This window comes from Drosophila takahashii, chromosome 2R, assembly GCF_030179915.1.
Source record: "Drosophila takahashii strain IR98-3 E-12201 chromosome 2R, DtakHiC1v2, whole genome shotgun sequence".
Classification (NCBI taxonomy): Eukaryota; Metazoa; Arthropoda; class Insecta; order Diptera; family Drosophilidae; genus Drosophila; species Drosophila takahashii.
Genome location: NC_091679.1, coordinates 4,780,596 through 4,793,945, shown reverse-complemented (window position 1 = coordinate 4,793,945; position 13,350 = coordinate 4,780,596). Strand labels below are relative to the sequence as shown.

Below are 13,350 nucleotides of genomic sequence, written 5' to 3'. Positions count from 1 at the left end.
AAAACGATAGGATTCCTTCGGATATCAAACACACTGATTATGGGAATTGTATATGTTTGCGTCTGTAAACTAATTTACGATTTTATACAAAACTAATAAAAAAATCGCCGCTCCCGCTTATTCTAGCTACTGACACTGTTAAGTACATGTGTCTAAGCGATCTCTGATATACAAGTGTATATGAAAAAAAAATATTTTTAAAATTATTATTTAGATACAAAATTATTAATAATAATATTAAATGAGAACGGCGCACTCTCTTACTAGGCTAACATCTCATTTGGGAAACATTTAAACATTTATTTACGACTATTTTTTTTAAAGAAATGTCAACAAATATTTTAACACACTTGGGTTTATCTTAAAATTTTGTTTAGTGATATGGTTTTTTCTTTGTGTTTGTATGTGTTTTTTGTAAAATGGTGCAATTTAGAGCGTCTTTTATTTCAGGTTATTTTCCTTTTGGGGACACTTTTCCTAAAAATACTTTGAAGCCTTTAAAGGCAACGATTTTAGATTATCAAACTTGGGGCTGTCCAATGGACAGTGTCCATATATTAAGTAATCACCAAATGATTAATGTATTGCAAAAAAAAATGTATATTTGAAGAATTTAAAGATATTAAGCTATCCCACAGCTATTATTTTTAAAAAATTTGCCTGGTACATTTCACATGGAATGGTTCAAAAATTACTTACTACGGTTTCGCAATTTAAAAAATCGTTACCAAATTTTCTTTACTTTACGGCAAAAAAATTAAATTAAAATTAAGAAACATTTTTTTGAAAATATAAAAATAAAAGTATTATTGTTTATAGACTATTTATACCCGTTACTCGTAGAGTAAAAGGGTATATTAGATTCGTGCAAAAGTATGTAACAGCTAGAAGGAAGCGTTTCCGACCCCATAAAGTATATATATTCTTGATCAGGGTCACTAGCCGAGTCGATCTAGCCATGTCCGTCTGTCCGTCTGTCCGTCTGTCTGTCTGTATGAACGCTGAGATCTCAGAAACTACAAAAGCTAGAAGGTTGAGATTTCCCACACATATTCTTTGGCTTCCTACGCAGCGCAAGTTTATTTCAGCCGAGCGCCACGCCCCCTCTAACGCCCACAATCGCCCACTAACGATTTTAAAATGGGTCCTGCGCCCACATTTTTAAAGATTTCCGAGAAGTATAAATGCAATTTAGTTGTGTATATTTATACCTATCGAAATGTAGAAGACATTTTTCAAATCGGACCATTCATTAAAAAGTTATACGCAATCAAAATATCCACATATATCTATCTCCCTCGCACTCCCTTTAGCTGAGCTACGATTATAGTCGGGACACCAACCCGAGTACAGCGTTCGCTTTAGCTGAGTGACGGGTATTAAATAGTCGGGACACCAACCCGACTATAGCGTTCTCTCTTGTTTTTTTTAAATATACCCATATATGGGTAAACTCTTTACAAGTACCAAGATCGTAATTTCCCTCCAAATATAAAACATTATTTGTTTTTAGTTTTTTTTTATTTTTTGTTTACAAAAAAGTTTTTCTGTATTGTTTATGGGCATGAGCTATTTTTTAGGTAGTGGACTATATTTCACGCTATTAATTCCTTAAGGGGTTATATACAGTTGTGATAGATGAAAAAATCGATTTTTTTTATCACTATGGACGGCAGTCCATGTAGTGACGAAGCGCACCAGGAGAGTGTGCGAAGGCGACTACTATATATACACGAAGAAATGAAAATCTACTGTGATGGTCCGATCATAATGAATGATACACCTATCGAAAGGTATTGCGAAAACTAACAGGATTGCATACCAAGAATCTAAGAAAATCAATTGGCTTGGGAGAGAGAGACGTGAACGTGAAAAAGTGAATATTTCGAAATTTGGAGCTGTTGGGGCCGGTGGGGATAAATGCCCCTCGCAATGTTTTAGTTGTATTCCTTTTGAAAATACCCGTCGAATGAGGGGTCATTTGTCAAAATCCGACGCTCCGTTCAAAAGTTATAGCCAAAATAAGATTTTCTTCTTCTTCCCAAAATGAAAATTTAATTCTGTTTGTCAGTTTGTCCACTTGTCCACTTGTCCACTTGTCCAAAATATGTTTTTTAAGTTCTGAAAATTTGATATGACGTTCATCACATCGATGTAAAAAACTTTTGTTCTACCACTTTTGGAAAAACTAGCTAGTTTAGCGGGAAAACAGCTATAAATAGCTAAAATTCGGAAAGCCGTAACTTCTATAATACTAAAGCCAAAGACTTGTGCTGCATCTTGTTTGAAAGGTATTTTTAAATGCTATAAACGCCTTCTATATGCAATTTGTGTAAATGTAATAGTTAAAAAGATATGAACAAAAGAAAATTTGTTTAAACTTTTTTTTTTAGCTTTTTTTTAATTTTCTCAAAAACGGCTCTAACGATTTTCCTTACAACTTTAAACTGTATAGCCCTTGAGATTCCTTAAATTTTGGTATATATCATGTTTATGTAAAAAATCGCGTTTAAAAGTTATTCAGAAACGAAAATAGCCACTTTTGCCAGCTCAGAACAACTAACGCTCCCTGAGTATTGAATTTTGTGGGAGGGTATCCGAACTGTATTTTAGGGTCATGGAATCAGTAAATTTGCACTTAAGAGTTCCATATAGGAATCTTTTGTTCTACGACTTTTGGAAAAAGCCGCTACTTTAGCTAGCTAAAGTCACGCTGCAATAGAAAATGCCCGTAAAGGGAAAAAGGCTGGAATAGTTTGCTAGGGCGGGCCGAATGAGAAAAGATTAGAAAGTCTATTTAATGACGAGTGTAATAATTTTTCGTCACAAATGTTGATATCAGAACTTTTGTATGTTGAAGGTGCGGTCGTCACTAGTTTTTTACCTCGTTAAGAGGTGTTTTTATTTGATTGCATATTCTATAAGTATATACTGTTGAGAATACTCTCACAAAAATTCAAAACGATCGGAGCTTTAGAACCGAAGTTGTAGCTATTTATAGCGCACTACCTGCACATCGGCCCTTACAAACTTGAAACTTTAAACGCGATTATCTCAGAATCTCGTTTTTTCGAAATTATCTTTGCGGTGGACACGATTACTAAAAAACTATTAATCCGATCGACACAAAATGTTGACCACTTATTTATTATCACAATAGCTAGCCCTTGAACGAAGGATTTTAAATTTTTTTGAAAACTTCTTTTTTTAGAGCATAAAATCAAAAATTTTATACCTTGAAAAAGTACATTTTTGGTTAAAACCGTCGCCATTTTTTTTTAATCAAAATTTTTAGAAATCCTTTGTTCAGGGACTAGGCAATACAATATACTAACGAAATGTTTTTGAATTGGGAATTTGAGATGAACCGTTCTTGGGATATGATGTCCACCGCAAGTCACCATCGAAAAAAGACGATCTTGGAATTTGGCCATAACATTTTTATTATTTAATATTTTTTATGAAATAATATTAATAAGTACCCAGAAACATGTACTAAACAACGCCGGCAAAACATTTTTAATAAGTATTTTTTTTGGTGTAAAAAAAAAATTGGTAAAATTTAATTTTTTTGTGCGGTACAACTGTATATAACCCCTTAACCCCCTTTTTACTATTTTTAAGTCCACAATGGCCTTAAATCACCATTTTAGCCAATGTAGTCTATGTTTCCTTAAATCTAGGAATTTTTTTTCTGAGTGTACGAGTCCCCTTCGGCTGAAATTTCGACAGTAGCCGTCTAAGAGAATGTACTACACCAGTGGAGCTCAAAGCTGCCTTATGGCAGTGCATTTACAAACACAATTAAAAGGAAAATCACACGCACGCGAGTAACGACTTACACACTGTCACACAGTGGGGCGAAAAAGCCAAAAGTCTGCCTTAAATCAGCGGAGCCCTATATCGAATATCTTTTGATGGGGCATTGTTGAAGGCAATTAAATATGTAAAAAAACATCATAAGGTGAATTTTTTTAGTGCAATTTTTTTGTTGTAGAAAATTTTTAAGAAAAAAAAAATTGTTTTTTTAAGAAAAAAAATATAAATAAATTACTTATAGGGTTCTTAGTTTCCCAATATTTTTTTTTAATTTAACTTGATTTTTTAAAAAAAAAATTATTCAAATCGGTCAACTATATCTTATAGCTGCCATATAATCGCTTATTACAAAGGGGAATGTCTCGGTTCTATTTCAATATTGGTTCATATAAATTGGGATTAAGTCATTATTTATCATTTTAGCTCTATGCTTACCTTTTTTTTAATTGGTCAATGATATCTTATAGATGTCATAGAATCAATCAAGGAAATATGGCATATTTAAAAAAAAAACTTGTAGAAACCGGTATTTACTTCATATATGTATTTTTAGTAAAATAACATAATTTAAAATTTTAAACCCAAATTTGTTTATTAATTTATCATTATCTTCATCAATACCTTCACATAAGTAAAATATCTTCATGATGTTAGGGCGCGCGAATGAACCAGGGCTGACGATATTTCAAATTATGAACATTTCTTGCTAACTTAAACTGCAGTTTTCTCAGAAGAGGCACAAAAGGGCAGGCTAATTTTTTCAGAATATGTAGATAAATATCTAAACTTTTTTTTAAAAAAAGAATTAAACGGGGATCTAGGGTGTAACACTACTTTACGTCCAAGGATATCCAAAAAATCCCTTTTTTTTTGGACCACCTTTAAAAAATTAAAAAAAAATAGTAATTATGTATCTAAAATTTTTTATTTTTTTTTAATATTTTAAGAATTGGTTGCTCTTAAAATTTCAATCGTTACATATAAAACTTAGGCCCTTGGGCGCTTTCAGAAAAATTTCAAAGATGTGTAAAAATACCTTTTTTTCTTATTGGCTAAAATTATATTTCGAAAAATCCACTTTATAAATCTGTAGTGGGATAACCATTCATCACAGATCACTCTTTCCTTTTGATTTGTATAGAGAATTCAATTGTTTTTAAAGTTGCATAGCAACATTTTGGAAAATCTTAAAAAAAAAAAAACCATTTTGGCAGGCTTTTTGTTCTAGGCGCCCCACAGTGTGTCATCAAAAAGACAAGAACAATTTGCATTGTAAGTCGAGACGAAAAAACCAAATTTTAATGGAATTATTGTTGTCTTGGCTACGTTACTTGCGCGTGCCATAGGAGATATGGCCATTGCCGATCCGTATGCTTCGTGCCAAAGAAACAACAAATGTGCCCGCGTGCCATAGGACTGAGCACCCCTGTACTACACAATAGTAAATTTCTCTTGCAATAGTGACGCCATCAAACGGTGAGACTAAGTACTTATGGGACTGCCCTCGTATTGCCATTAGGTTCTTACTGCTGATCATAAACTTTCCAAAATTATCCCATTTGACATGTTTTCTCACCTGTCAATACTATATATATATATATATAACTTACCGGATCTTCGCTTGAAACTATAAGCTTATCGTAATTGCTCGTATTCTTCGTTGTGTTCGATATAAAAAGCGAAGTTGCTGTTTTTGTTTTTGTGGACGTGCCTTTCAAAGTATTTTTTGACACCTCTGCTAAAATAGCAGTCTAAATGATAAATAATATTAATTTAATGATTTCATAACTTTAAGTTAAGAAGAAGAACTGCTTGTTTTAACTTACCGAAAAAAAGGAATAGGAGGTCTTGATTTTACTTGCACTCCGTTTTAAAAGCTCGTTGGACTCACTGTGCTTAATTGTTAATTCACTACTATTGAAAAGCATAGTCGTAAATATTGAAGTTGGCGTTATTTTAGATGATGTAGTATAAGTGGTGGAAGCCGTGGCGGAAACGGCTGGAATTATTCCATTGGAGTTTGCTGTTGAAGTAGACTCCTCCTGGCAAGTTCTAAAAAATGTATAGATCTATGAATAACTTTAAATGAATCTCTATTTTAAACGGGAAGACCATCGACAAATGTAAATTTTTAAAATAAACAAGAGAGAACGCTATAGTCGGGTGCCCCGACTATCAGATACCCGTTACTCAGCTAAAGGGAGTGCGAAGGAGATGGAGATAAAAACTTTGATCCGCCGTAACTTTTTAACGAATGGTCTGATTTAAAAAATTTCTACATTTCGATGTGTCTTGATAAACACAATAAAACTGCATTTTTCATTTTCCGAAATATTGACATTTTTAAAATCGTATATAAGCGATTTTGGGGGGCGTGGCAACCTTTTGAAACAAACTTGCGCTGCGTAGGAACTCCTAGAATCTGCATGCAAAATGTCAATCTTCTAGCTTTTATAGTTTCCGAGATCTCAGCAAGAACATATACTTTATAGGGTCGGAAATGCTTCCTTCTAGCTGTTACATACTTTTGCACGAATACAATATACCTTTTTACTCTACGAGTAACGGGTATAAAAACTAGCGCTGCTGGTTCCGCAACTTTGTGGCAACCTCAACTCCCAGAAAATATCAAACGATATGTCAGTATTTTCCAACACTGCTTGTCGGAATGACAGTTGACAGCAGCTTGCAGCGGCCATTGCAGTTTTTCGTTCTCCTATTCTTCATCTTTCGGCCAAAGCACACGCGTTTTAATTGCAATCGAATTGTGTCAAGTGAGTGCTAAGTTTTTGCGTATCTAAACGCACCACATCGGGCTTTCTTACCGCCCCAACCATCCAACCAGATCCATCAGGAACTAAGAAAACAAAAAAACAACGAGATTTCCGAATTCCCAACGTTTGGCTGGCTGGATTTTCGTTGGCAGTAAACCTAACCTGCAACTGATAGTCAAAAAAACATATTAGGTGAGCATAGGGACTTAAGCCCTCTATAAACGAATACTAATAGGCAATTATTAGGAAGTGCGGATCGGTATTTGAAGAAATCGCCAGGTGCTCGATTTTGGCCCACTCTTGTCGCCCACACGTGGAACCGGCCTACATCTCGAGCCGAGCCACGTTGACATCCCGACCATCAGCAGTTCATTATCCTATCGCCAGTCGCCCCAGGAAACCCTGGCAATTCTGTTTTGTACGGGAGATTTTCCTGATTACTTTTGCGTAGCCTAAGCCCCGAGCGTACCTTGGCCATCTCAACGACCTACCTAAGGATTCACCAACCGATCATGGCAGTGGCTCTGACTGCATCAGCATTTATTTTTGAGGTATTAAATCTAGATTTAAGTTTTGTAGACCATAGGCTTATTAAACGGGTGAAGTATGTATTATTGGCATTAGATTGACTGTTAACTAACAAAATTTTGTAGTTCACCCAGCACACACACATCATAGACCATACACACCCATATTTACATACACCGTCCACAGGCCTGTCGACTGCGGTGCCGCATAGCCGACCGTAAATTAACCTCAATCTGAGTCCATTTACATAATTGAAAGTTCAAATATCCACCCCGTACAATTTTGAGAACAATTTAATTTACCTTTTAGTTGCTAACGTAAAAACCTATCGTCGAATTGTTGAATGAAGAATATTCCTGAAGTGTATACCCATTGGTAAATCTGCCATGGGCAAGTTAACATTAATTGACTCCTAAGCAGTTGCCATGGGCAAGCTAACCTTAAGTGTTTTGTACGTTTTTTATGAATGAAGTAATCTGAAGTAAAACAAGAAAGGAAGCTAGCTTCGGCCAGCCGAAGCTTATATACCCTTGCAGATCATTCCTATTAATTAACAAATCGCAAAAATGTTCAATTTTCTTATATTTCTCCATAATTTTCCAATCGTTCCTATGGCAGCTATATGATATAGTCGTCCGATTTTGATCAAATTAAAATTGAAATTCGGAAATATTTAGAGTCATATCCTAGAGTAGAAGATAATACAATAAAAACCAAAGAAGCTAGAATTTATTTCCTATTACTTTTCCATTAATTTACCGATCGTTCCTATGGCAGCTATATGATATAGTAGTCCGATTTTTTAAATATTTAATTCGAAATTCAGAAATATTTAAAAAATAACATCCCCAAAAGTAGAAGGTAATATTTCAAAAACACCGAAGCTAGAATTTTTTTAACGTTTTCTTTTCCGATCCTTCCTATGGGAGCTATAAGATATAGTTGTCCGATCCGGTTGGTTCCGACATATATACTACCTGCAATAGAAAGAAGACTTTTGGGAAAGTTTCATCCCGATAGCTCAAAAACTGAGAGACTCGTTTGCGTAGAAACAGACAGACGGACAGACGGACGGACAGACGGACAGACGGACAGACGGACATGGCTAGATCGACTCGTCTAGTGATGCTGATCAAGAATATATATACTTTATGGGGTCGGAAACGTCTCCTTCACTGCGTTGCAAACTTCTGACTGAAATCATAATACCCTCTGCAAGGGTATAATGAAGTAATTCTTTGCGAATTGGGACACCTCAAGCAACTGTACATAATTATTAAGGGCATTGTGGTGAACTTTAAAGAGAAATTACTTGACATCTCAAATTCCTCCCACTTAATATAAACAAAGATTTTTTAACTGTTCGTGTCGCTACCAAAGGAAAATTCTAAAGTGAAATTTAAATTTTTGTATAATTTCCTAATTTGAGCCTTAAGGTGATCGACGGAATTCACACATCGCACGTTCTTGCAGGTGCTGAACATTGATTATTTTATTGCTCAATCTTTACTTCCTTATCAACACTAAATGTATGGTTTCGGACTGTGAAATTTGCGAAAAGTTCGAATTCGCACCAATCAATATTATTCCTCCAATTATTAGATTCGGTACACCTAGGAAAAGTCATTAGAGATTAAGTTTGTTGGAAAGGGCATAGCAGACTTACCTATGGAAAACGGCGATGGTAGATAATTAGAATAAGAGTATGGAAACCAATTTTCAAAGCTATTGGACATTTGGCTGAGGAGTAATCGTCTGCAATCCAAAAACGTATTTAAGCTTATATCTGACCAACGGAAACGCTTAACTGAAAAGTTGTGATGACAAATCAAAGGGATAAGAAATAGATCCTCGCTAAAGAAGCTTGGAATTTGTAAGACTTGTTAAAAGTGCAGAAAACCGCGTAAGTTTGAAAAATAGTGGGATCTCCGTTGAGCAATTCGCTATGAATTCTTCTCATTGACCTATTACTTTTTTCCAAAGCATATACAGTTTTGGGTATTACCTATTAGTTATCACTATTTTTGACAGTTAAGTAATACAAAAACGAACTAAAGAATTCACCCAGTATATTAAGTTCTCTTTGCGAAAAATAGAATGGTATTTTTAAAACATACCCATTGGCCGAAATCCTACTTTTGAACTTAAAAAATGATATCGCTGGGTCATCTATGGTCTGAAAGCATCATGTTTTTATCTCGTAATCGGCGGTTGAAAGACAGATATTTCTGCTTCTGAATTATGCAAATCGTGCTTTCTGCTCGCAAGATAAAATTGATTTCGTGTTTTCTTTCTAACGCCAAAATACGGCAAAAGAGTGATGATAGTGCCAAAATAGGTATGAGAATAAATATTGGAAGCAATGTGCTTTGCAATCAAGTTGGTACTGTGCACTTCAAAAACTTAAAAAAAAACTGGGGTGGCCGGGTTGTAGAAAACGTCCCATGTTTGTTCTCAATGTTGCTCAACATGACCAACGACCAACAAATCAAGCAGTACTACAGTTTGGTAACAGTACCAGGCGTCCAGTTGCACCCAAGGCAGATAATAAGTGCTGATCAGCATATTCTACATAGTCAATGTCTCACTGACCCGCCAAGGGGTCAGCACATTCTGCAGTGTCAGCCGATCCAACTACGCTAACCGCTGCCATAGTCAAAACATACTGACCTACTCCAGAATGCAACCCATTCCACTATTCTTTACACTTAACTTCCTCATTTCCAAGTAGTATATAACCATGTACCAAGCTCACAATAAATCAGTTATCAACACATCTTATAACTCCGCGGTCTTCCTTCCTGACCTCCGGGAAGAGGCCTCATATACAAACTTATATTGATCTACAAGCCACGCTTGGGATCAAACATCCCACAAAACTAATTGAAATCTAGTTTTTCCTTTCTTCGACACTGTTGCACCCCCTATAAAATTATGATTTTTTTTATTAATTCAATGGTTAAAAGACACAGGAACTGTAAAAAATTGTGAGGTTGCCAAAAGTTTAAAGTGGTCAAACATTTTTTTGAAAACTTTAATCGCGGTTTTCTGCACTTTTAAAAAATCTTAAAAATTCCAAGCTTCTTTAGCGAGGATCTATTTCTTATCCCTTCGATTTGTCATCACAAATTTAAGCGTTTCCGTTGGTCAGATATAAGCTTAAATACATTTTTGGATTCCAGACGACTAGTCCTCAGCCAAATGTCCAATAGCTTTGAAAATTGGTTTCCATACTCTTATTCTAATTATCTACCATCGCTGATTCAAAATTTTTAAAAATCGCTGGGGGCCGTTTTTCATAGGTAAGCCTGCTGTGCCTTTTCTGGCAAGTACTCATGATAGTATTCTTAGAGAATAAACATTAAGTTCAACACTGCTTTGAGATTTATTTTAGCTGAAAAGTTTTTGGCGAGACACTCAGCAGGCATGACCTTGCTTCCCAAGATCAAAATTATTTTGCCCAAAAGAAACCCTAATTATACCCTTGTAGAGGGTATTATAATTTCAGTCAGATGTTTGGAACGCGGTGAAGGAGACGTTTCCGACCACATAAAGTATATATATTCTTGATCAGCACCAATAGCCGAGTCTATCTAGCCATGTCCGTCTGTCAGTCTGTCCGTTTCTATGCGAACTAGTCTCTCAGTTTTAAAGCCATCGCGATGAAACTCTCCCGAAAGTCTTCTTTCTATTGCAGGTAGTACATATGTCGGAGCGAGCCGGATCGGACCACTATATCTTAAGGCTCCCATAGGAATATTTAAACAAACATCAGAAAATTCATTGTTACTTTGTAGGAAGTAGGCGTTTTGATTCTTGACTACTTATGTATAAACAAAATTAAAATAGAAACGCTGAATCTGGAATCCCTGGAACTGCACCGAGTGAGCATTACTTTATCTACAGGGGTATATAAGCTTCGGCTGGCCGAAGGTAGCTTCCTTTCTTGTTTTATGTTAAACTAGCAGGGTCTGCAGCCCGCAGCTTCGCCTGCGGAAATTAAAACTGAAAACTATGCATACCTTAAAATTTGCTACTTATTTTAAATTTACAAATTCCTTATTATACCCGTTTCTCGTAAAGTAAAAGGGTATATTGTATTCGTGCAAAAGTATGTAACAGCTAGAAGGAAGCATTTCCGACCCTATAAAGTATATCAAATAAGAACACCTCTAAACGAGGTAAAAAACTAGTGACGATCGCACCTTCAACGTACAAAAGTTCTGATATCAACTTTTGTGACGAAAAATGATTTTAGGTGCGTCTAAATAACAGGGACCGTAACTGTTATAAGTTTTATTTTAAAAATCACACTTTAACAGTTATTTTCGGATTTGTAAAGTAAAACTCAAAGAATAACTGTTATTTTTTGAGTTTTTTAATAAAAGTTGACAAATAACAGTTATTCGTCGTGATCAAAAATAAAACTCAAACTTGATTTATGGCGATTTTGTTGGTAAAACAAATTAAAAAAAAATATAGTTATACAATATGCGCGCTTGCCTTTTTTAACAAATTTTTAGTAAATTATATAAAACACTGTTAGCATGTTTTTTTTTAATTATTTCATTTTTTCAAACATGTTAAGGGAATAACTGTTATACATAAAAATCAACAAATAACAGTTATTTTTTGAGTTTTATTATAAAAATCATTACGGATTTGTAAACTACAATGGCTAATAAAAATTGTGGTGTATTTAAAAAATTTTTAGGATCCTTCTAAGTGCGTGATTTTTTTGTATGAAAAATTTACAATAACAGTTATTTTCGTTCCCTGGAAAAAAACATTCAGACTCAGAATCTTCAATGGAACAAGATCTCTAAAAGCGCCCCCCTGTACGCCCTTTTTTTCTTATTTAAATAAATGACTATAAAAATCATCCAATGGAATATAAATGGAATTATAAACAATGACAACCAACTATCTCTACTCATTAATGACAATTCGCCAGATATCATATGCCTACAGGAAACCCATCTGCCCAACGACTCAAATAGCTTTATTTGCCCAAAGGCCTATTTAGCTTATTTCTGTAACCTCCCCCAAAACACGTCAGCTAAACAAGGTATTGGAGTGCTCATTAAACGACACATCCCCCATACCCACAATCGGATTACTTCAGACATATTATGCTCAGCTCTCCAGCTTGATCTGGACCGGCCCATCACCATAATTAATATGTACATCCCACCCTGCCAGAGTTTCCGGAGTACCGACATAACTAAATCTTTAAACCATATTTCCGGCCCCTTTATAGTGTTGGGAGACTTCAACTCTTGGAGCCCGCTATGGGGATCGCCAAAAGCCAACTCCTGGGGTAAAGCCCTGGAGCGCACTATCGCTGATCTTAACTTAATTACTCTAAATGACGGCTCAGCTACTCACCTCTCGACCCACAATACGCTATCTCCCTGATATCCCCACAACTTGCGCACATATGTGACTGGTCTATCGCTTCTAATTTGTACGGCAGCGATCACTTCCCAATCACAACCATGGTATCAATCCGATTCAGTACTGACAGATCCCCCCACTACCAAAATACAAAACCGACTTAGCCAATTGGGACAGCTTTAAAAAAAAAATGCTCAAGTATCTCATCGACTTGGAAAGCTGGCTGCCTTAACAGCCAAATGGCCCAAATCACAAAATGCATAAGGGCAACGGCAAACTGCAGCATCCCACAAACAAAAAGCATTCCACACAAAGCCAAAGTCCCCTGGTGGAACAACTCGCTCCAGGAGCTAAGGGATGAAAAAAAGGATCTATTTCACCAGTACAAAGCGGACATTACAATTCCAAATCTCTTACGCTACAAAAGAGCCAATGCTGGCTTCAGAAAGGCTCTACTAGCTGCCAAACGCACCTGCTTTCAAAACTTCACGTCCCGAATTTCACCTCTCACTACACCCAAAAAGATATGATCCGACGTCAAGCGCCTAGCTGGGGTACCCCCCACCCCCATTAAATATTTAAAAACAGAAACAGGTCTTCTTACCTGTCCGAAGAAAATTGCAGAGGAATTTGGGGTTAGTTGGTCAGAGTACTCGGCTGACCACAACTTCTCCCAGCAGTACTCTCAATCAAAACAAAGCTATTTAAACAACACATACCAGCCCACTTCAATATCTTCCTCCGCGAGGCAGCTCGACTTAAATTTTACACAATTCGAATTAGATATAGCAATCCAAACGGCAAAGGGAAAAAGTCCCGGTTTTGACAGAAT

At 35.8% G+C, this 13,350-nt stretch overlaps 1 long non-coding RNA gene across 1 annotated transcript in view; it reads left to right on the top strand.

The window, feature by feature from the left end:
* Positions 1 to 6,638: 6,638 nt before the first annotated feature.
* Positions 6,639 to 13,350, top strand: part of LOC138912474 (uncharacterized) — a 199,026-nt gene continuing 192,314 nt past the window's right edge. The window contains exons 1-2 of the long non-coding RNA XR_011418017.1: positions 6,639 to 6,785; positions 6,840 to 7,144. This is a non-coding gene — a long non-coding RNA (uncharacterized lncRNA). The remainder of the gene's footprint in view (positions 6,786 to 6,839; positions 7,145 to 13,350) is intronic.